Source organism: Ictidomys tridecemlineatus, chromosome 8, assembly GCF_052094955.1.
Source record: "Ictidomys tridecemlineatus isolate mIctTri1 chromosome 8, mIctTri1.hap1, whole genome shotgun sequence".
In the NCBI taxonomy this organism is placed as follows: Eukaryota; Metazoa; Chordata; class Mammalia; order Rodentia; family Sciuridae; genus Ictidomys; species Ictidomys tridecemlineatus.
In genome coordinates this window covers 37,291,022-37,299,156 of record NC_135484.1, presented here as the reverse complement: position 1 = coordinate 37,299,156, position 8,135 = coordinate 37,291,022, and the positions used below count along the sequence as shown (strand labels likewise).

Below are 8,135 nucleotides of genomic sequence, written 5' to 3'. Positions count from 1 at the left end.
GTCCTGGTCCCATCACTGGCTAACTGTTTGTCATGGATGAATCAGTTGAGCTCTTTGTGCCTCAGTTTCTGCACCCATAAAATGGGAATGATGGTTATAACTACTCCAGAGGGTCTTACGAGTATTAAATGAGTTCAAAAATGAAAATGTTTGGATTAATGCTATGAAATCGAGCTTTCAATAACTATTTCTATTACTAACTCATGCTTTTGCTCACTGGCCTATCCATGTTCAGATGCCAAATGTTAAGTTGACCAATAGGGGAAAAAAAATTAAACATGACTAAAATAGAGTTATACAAGTACTATTAATAATATAGTCAGATTTATATAATATTTTTCCACCACAGTCACCAAATCCAAGCTGGGAAATGGTTCTTAGAATCTCATACCTGTACATCCATCACTTGAGCGAACACATTAACTTATAATTACCTATCTTCCTGTCTATTTCCCCTATACACATCACTGTGAGATTCTCAGGAGTGAAATATTCTATTTTATTCATCCCTGGATCACTTTCCATCTATTATTAATTTATTTATTCATTAGGCAAATATTAAGTGCACATCATGTGCCAGGCCCTGTTTTGGCATTGGAATAAAACAGTAACCAAAGTTCCTCATCTGTTGGAGCTTATGTGCTAGTTATTTATATGGATAATACTAAAATATATAAATAGTCACTATATTAACCACTGGAAAGTACTATATTTTATTTTTAGACTGTGCTAAGGACTGAACCCAGGGCTTCATGCATGATAGGCAAGCACTCTACCACAGCTACACCCTAGCCCCAGAAGTACTATAGAAAGAATTATCCCTGTGCTGGGTTCTAAGGAGGTTTTCAAAAAATGTTTTTAAATTAATACATTTACGCAAAGGGCTAATAAAAGATATTTTATTGTTCTCTCTGTAAAATTCAGAATGAAAGAGCTACATAGGGTGCAGAAGGATAGTCAGAGGCTACTTATCTTTTTCAGCTCAATCATTCAGAAATTGAGCAAAGCAGAGTTGAGTTTGCCAAACAAAGAAGGGTAGGAGACCACGGAGTCATTTATGAGTAGACATTATTTTTTTTATTTTCTTATCCATGGTGAAGCTCGCTCAGGAATTTTCGCTCTTAGATTTTTTTCACCCCGTGATGATAGAAAGACTCCCTCACAGCAGTAATAGAGCTCAAATTTTGCAGCATGTCTTTCTATTAATCATGATTATTATTATCATTGCCATGACAGGCAAACATGATATGAGTCATCACAGTGCCTCTCTCATTCTCATTCACCAGCTCTTCTTTTCTTTCTGTATCGTAGTTTTGAGTATTGCTTTAAGACAAAATCAAAATGACATATGCACTGTCCACTGCAAGGATTCACAAATTTCCTCTCTTCTGCACCTAATTTTTTTTTTTTTTTTTTTTGTACCAAGGATTGAACTCAGGGGCACTCCACCACTGAGCCACATCCCCAGCCCTATTTTGTATTTTATTTAGAGACAAGGTCTCACTGAGTTGCTTAGCACCTCACTTTTGCTGAGGCTGGCTTTGAACTCACAGTCCTCCTGCCTCAGCCTCCCAAGCTGCAAGGATTATGGGCATGAGCTACCATGTCTGGCTAGGAAAATATCTTCTACCATTGAATAGCCTTGCTTTAAGATATTTACAGTCTGCTCAAACATCTTTTTTTTTTTTTAAATTTGGGGGGGATATAGGATTGAATCCAGGAATTCTCTACCAAAATGAGCTACATTCTCGGTACTTGGTTGTTTATTATTATTATTATTATTATTATTATTATTATTATTATTATTTTGAGACAGAGTCTGGCTAATTGCCCAGGAACCCATGATCTTCCTGCATCAGCCTCCTTAGTTGCTGGGATTACAAGCACATGCCACCTCACCTGGCCTCATACTAACATTCTGACATTGAAAACTTTCTTCTACTTTAATGTTTCTCTAAGTCTGGTCTTAAAATCTGAAGATCATTTCAAAAATGTAGCACATTTGTTTCCATTCAGAAAACTTCACAGCTTCACATTACACTGTCTTATCCAAGGTAGTTTTTCTTTTTTATGAATGAACGCAGAGCAGATGAACTGAAGGTAAAATCATTCTAAGGACATTGTCACACGTGCAACACACTGTCCTCAGCATGGAAACGGGCAGGCGAATTTGCTGTCATCTTATTCATTCTCAAAATTCTGTCCAATCACTTGAAATCCTCTCCCACCATAACTGCAACACAGTCCCATGCCATTACCTATCCATCCAAAGTTTCTTTCCACCAATGCACATCTTTGCTCTCCCTGCTACGATTTTAGATTTTGAAAGGGAAAAAATTCATTTCTTAACTCTGTACTTTGTCATTTAAAATCTCTTCTCTCTTACCCTTGTTCTCACCTCTGACCCCCATACCTCCCAGAGTCATTTCATCACTAAGTTGGTCTGAGTCAGAGGAATGATTCATGGAACCATAAAACTCAGTGGAGGAGACCTTAAAGGTCAGCTAATTCAACTACCCGACTAAGTGGAAAAACCAGGTCTTATTTCAATTCTTCTTTGCCTCCCCAAGCTCAACCACAAACATGAAAACAGTGTCTCTAGCTATTTTGGAACTTCCTGCTTTTAATATCTTTTTAACCAAAGTGGACTTTTCTTTCTCTGAGGTGGCTTAGGTAGAGTCTTGTCAAAAGTGGGTGCTGGATTACAGATATGGAGACTGCTGAGGAGAGAATTGATGATTCTAAATCTACCATCTTCTTCTCAATGTAGAGTTGGCCACTCCTTCAAGTGTTCAAAGGTAAGCATATTTATTTCATTCATTCCATTTATTCCATGGGAAACAAAGTCATGGTCTACTAAACAGTATATGGTAAAGGTGTTTCTCAAATATCTGTGGCAAATTTAGAATTAAATAAATGGGACAACTGGGTAGCCATTTAAAAAGTGACAAAATCAAATCTATACTTGACACAATAAGAATAAATTCCAAATTAAATAGGCATCCCAATTTAAAAATATGAAGACTTGAAAGTTCTCAAAGGAAACATAAATGGGTTTCTTTTAACCTTTGTGGAGGCAAAGGCTTCCTAAGTATATTTCAAATCCAGATACAAGAAAATATTGATGTTAATGTTACTTTACAAAAAAAATAGCATGGAAAAAATCAAGATCAAGAAAGACAAGATCAAGAGACAACCAAAGAATTAGAAGAAAATATTTGCAACATATATTTTTTCTATATACACATACATAATCTAAGACAAAAAATAATATGATGAAAATATAATCAACCTCTTTAATAATAAGATAAATATGTGTTTGTTAAGATTATGAGATAATATTTCTCATCTGTCAAATGGCAACAATTTAAAACAGTCACTCTCATTAGTTGCTGATGGGTATGCTTGGGACCTTGATGGATAGAAATTTATATTGCCTTACAAAACTACATGTGTATTTACCTTTTGATCCAGCAATCCCACTTCAAGGATTTTATCCTGAAAATATATTTCAAGTAGTAGAAAATTACATCTTTACTTGACTATTAAAATTATTCACTGTGGTACTGGTACATGGTTTCCAGGATATACTGATAAATGGAAAAAACAAAGTATATGTATAGTAAGCTATTTTTATATAAGAAGAGGAATTTAGAAAATATATACAATGTCTACTCATTTTTGCATGGAGAAACATGCAGATAAAAACTGAAACTACTGAGGTTGGAATAAAAGGAACGTTGGGAAATGACAACTCTTATAAAATCCTGGCTTGTGGTATCATGATAACATTCCATATACTCAAGGAAACAAGGATTTTGGGACCTCAAAAACAGAATACAAATGAAACAAAGCAAAGAACAAAATTACTGCAGCTAACCCAAGAAAATTCTGAATAGGACTTTTGGATCATGTACCTTTAGTCAAAAGATAAAAAGAATTGACTAATGATTGAAGTTTAATCAGTAAGGTTTTTCTCATAGATAAATAGGTTAGTAATTCTGAAACTACTTCTTGTGTATTCTAGGATCAAGGGAATAAGTAAATATATTGTGGCCAATGGGAATTATGTGTTTCACTGTTACAGTTTGGATCTGAAATGTTCCCCAAATGCTCAGGTGTTGAAGGCTTGGTCCCCAATGCAGCAATGTTCAGAGGTCAGGCTTTTAGAAAATGAATGGATCATGATAAATCTAACCTCATCAATGGATTTATCTATTGAGTTACTGGTGAATGGAAGACCAGGACATGGTGGAAACTACAGGAGGTGGGACCTAGTTGAAAGGATGGGATCCTGGGGGAAATGCCCTTGGGAACAGTATCTTACTCCTAGCCCATTTCCCTCTCTGTGTTCTCTTCTCTCTCTGCTTTCAGACCACCATGAGGTAAACAAGCTCGGCTCCACCATGTCTGCTCCACCACATCCTCTCCACCATGATGCTTTGCCTCACTACAAGCCCATAGTAATGAAGCCAGAGACTATAGACTGAAGCCTAGGATACCGTGAGCTACACAAAAGCTTTCTTCCTTTATGTTAATTTTTCCAAGTAATTTGTAAACAATGAAAAGCTGACTAACATACTCACTGATTAAAATGAGTGTTACAAATATGGAAAAGGAGATGATATTGAACTGTGAGGCTTTGAGTAGAAACTGGAGATATTAGCCTGAACTCCAGGTTATACACTGCATGTGTTCATGTAGAAGCATAGTTCTATTTCCCAAATCTCTGCTTAGAAGGCCTGGAAGGAATGATATCTATTCTCTGCTTTAAAAAAACAATACTAGAGCATGGCAGAGAAAGTACAAGTTAAGCTTGGAATATCTTTTGGTGCCAGAAGGTTAGAAAGTACTCAAGAATGATTGGGAAAAAAGCAAAGAACAAATTTTTCAAAGACAAAGAAGTCAATTTGTATCACTTCCCAGTAGTCCCACTAGTCAAATCTTAGAAATTTGAGCATCAATATAAATAGTAACTGATTGTAATTCATTATATAAAATAAGAACTTGTGAGATGCATACATATACATATGCATACATATCTATAAGAGAAAACTCTTTCAAACAACATAAAGCCAACTAATAAATATAAAAAGAATGATAGGTCAAAATGCATTCTACTGTCATATATAACTAATTAGAACAAATAAAAAAAGATTCCATAAAAAAAGAATGATAAGACTTGGAAAATCATCATTTACCTGCCATCATAAAATAACTGATTTAGTCAAGAATCATTAGAGAACACTAAACCAGCATTTACCATTTTGATGAGCAACAGGATATCTACATAGTCTCAAAATTTTATCCCACAAAATATTTATTAATTACAGTCGAAAATAATAAGTCAGTGGAGAATCCTGGCACATTCCAGCTAACCAAAATGGTCAGACATCATCAGTAATGGTACATGTCATTCTCATGTACCTTCTGAAATGATGCTCTGAGAAGGGCACATTACCACTCCTGTGGAATTTCTGCCCAAAGTGCATAACCTGAACCTAATTATGAGAAAACTTCAGACCAATTCAAACTGGGGAATATTCCACAATACCATATGCTATACACTTTCCAATTGTCAGTGCCATAAAAAAAAAAAAAACAGAGAAAGGCTGAGGAATTGTTCCAGTTTTGAATGCAATGTATGATCTGGAAGGGTTCTGTTGTTGTTTATTTTTTATAAAGACTATTATAGGGACAAGTTGAAAATGTTTATATATTAAACAATAGTTATGTATCAGTGTAGTTGATATTTACATGTGGTTATGTAAAATAAGGTCCTTGATCTCTGGATATACATTGAAAATATTTAGGGGTAAGTGGCATCAGATCTTCAACTTTCCATTTTTATCCTTTTGGGAACCTTGGTGAAGAGTATATGGGAATTCTTTGAATTCTTGCAACTTTATGTCTGATATTAGCCAAAATATCTTTAAAGAGAAAAAATACATTATCCTTACATACACTAACTGGAAGTTACCACATTATCATCACTCTTCTTCATTTTGTGTTTTCTTCTATGGGGTCTTGCTCCCACTTCTTCTGCTAATAAAATTGAGAGTTGGGGTGGAGTGTTCAGATTTTTGATTTTCCTAATTCTCAGAAATAAAAAGCCAATATATTTCCACTTTACCCCACCCCCTACCCACACGAAGCAGCTGTTATTGGTACATATGTTGCTTTCACTGTGTCATCCACCCAGAGTGGCTGCAGGAATATTCTATGGAACATTTGGGTCAATTCAACCCTTTTCTAAAGTCACATAAAGTGAACTGGCCATTCTACACCAGGAACACTGAGAGAACCTATTCACAAAAAGCTAGAGGAGACCAAAATAAATAAAGTTGTACATTTTTAAGTCTCTATATACTTGAAGATGAGCTTGTGCCCACTATATTGAAGTTGTACAGATGTGTATGATTCATTCAATTAGAAAGTCTTATGGAAGAACCAGTACTTGCCAACATCTGTGGGTAAGTTCGGTATATTTGAAAGCTAAACAAGGAAATGTTCCTCTTCTGGAACAGTATTTTCAGTACAGAACACTGCAATATGTACTCTAATTAGAATTATATATTATGTATTATGGAAACAAAATGAAAAAACAAAAAGGAAAACCTTCCAATAGTTAGCATTAAATTACAGAAGAAAGAGACACAAAAGCCATAAAGCACACCTAAGCCAACCGCCTCTGTTCAGACCCAAACCTTAAATCTCAACTGTGTTTTCCTGACTAGTCCTGGGACTTGGAGTCATCTCAGGTTAAAAGTGAGGCACACAGGTGGAGACAAAACTGACCACAGCAGTAGATCTCCTGGCCTTCTACCTCCACCCCTCCAGACTATCTCTACTTTATTTGTTTAAAATAAAGACTTGTCACATATTTCAGTTGACAAAAATAAATGCTAAAAAAGTTGACAACTGAACATTAATCTTAGCACAAGATCTCCTAGTTCGTGTCTATCTGTCTGCCTGCCTGAAATGTATACATCTCTTAATACGTGGTGCTCAGGTACAAAGAGACTGCTAATAATGGCTGATTTAATAAAAAGATATTTATTACTGCAACATTCATAAGAATGAAGCATTAACACAACCTGAATGTCCAGCCATAGAATGACTGGATGAATGCTGCGCTATGTCTTGCTCGGAGGTGTTCTTCAAAGGGAGGTAGGTTTTTATGTCCTAACATGGGAAACTTTTCAAGATACATTGTTAAGTGTACACTCGATTTTATTAGCATTACAATGGTAATGAGTGAACCTCAGTTTATAAACTCAGATAGATAAGCAATTTGTGTACCTTTTTTTTTTAAAGGGGAAACTTATTTTCTGTTTAAATCTTATTTTTCTATGGTGATAGAAACTTAATTCTTAATGTTTCATTTAAGTTCCAGGAAGGTTTAAAAGGCCAGTATGTGGACAAGAGGACAGTTCATCCTTGGTCATGTCATGTGCAGGGCTGGTGTCCTAAAATCCATTCTCACCCTGTCTAGTCACCCATTTTAGGTTCATACAAGTCATTATACCACTAGCACTTCTGCTCCTGGGGCCTTGTCAATATCCCTAACCAAGTATCTACCAGGAAAGCAGGCACAAACTCTCTGCCTTCAAACTCCCAAAGCCTCTTGAGTCTTGTCTCTCCACTATCAGGTTCACTTAAGTTGGGAAGATAGGGTAGGGAACCTCATTTTTCAGGAATGCACAAGGAAGCAAGTTGTGTGGTTTGAACACTGCTCAAAGATGTTTACTTGGCTATGAGTAGGGCTGAAATTTATTAAATCAAGATCCTTGGCAGGGGTCTAAGACTGCTGAAAGAAGGAAAGATCTTTGTCTTTGCACAAAAGGGTTGTCAACCTTCTAAGCCACTGACCCTGGGAAAGATTCACTTACCAGGGCACCTTATTGTAATTCTTCCACCAAAATCAGGCCTTCTACTAATTTTCAGAGAGAGGCAGTATAAGCTGCCAGAAGTCCTTCTTCCTCTCTGACTCTCGCTTCCTAAGAATTGGAATCGTTTTTATCCAATCTTGAAAGACCTAAGACTTTTTCTGACTTATTATATATTCTTCCAAATCTCTTTTCATATCCTGGGTCTTTTTCTATTCTCACAAGGACTAGAAACTAAAAACTTTG

General features: G+C 35.9%; 1 long non-coding RNA gene across 1 annotated transcript; it reads left to right on the top strand.

Moving 5' to 3' along the window:
- The first annotated feature begins 2,492 nt into the window (after window positions 1-2,492).
- Window positions 2,493-4,620, top strand: LOC144365856 (uncharacterized). Its single transcript, XR_013424587.1, has 3 exons — window positions 2,493-2,538; window positions 2,674-2,798; window positions 4,375-4,620. It is a non-coding gene; the product is annotated as an uncharacterized LOC144365856 (long non-coding RNA).
- The last annotated feature ends 3,515 nt before the right edge of the window (window positions 4,621-8,135 follow it).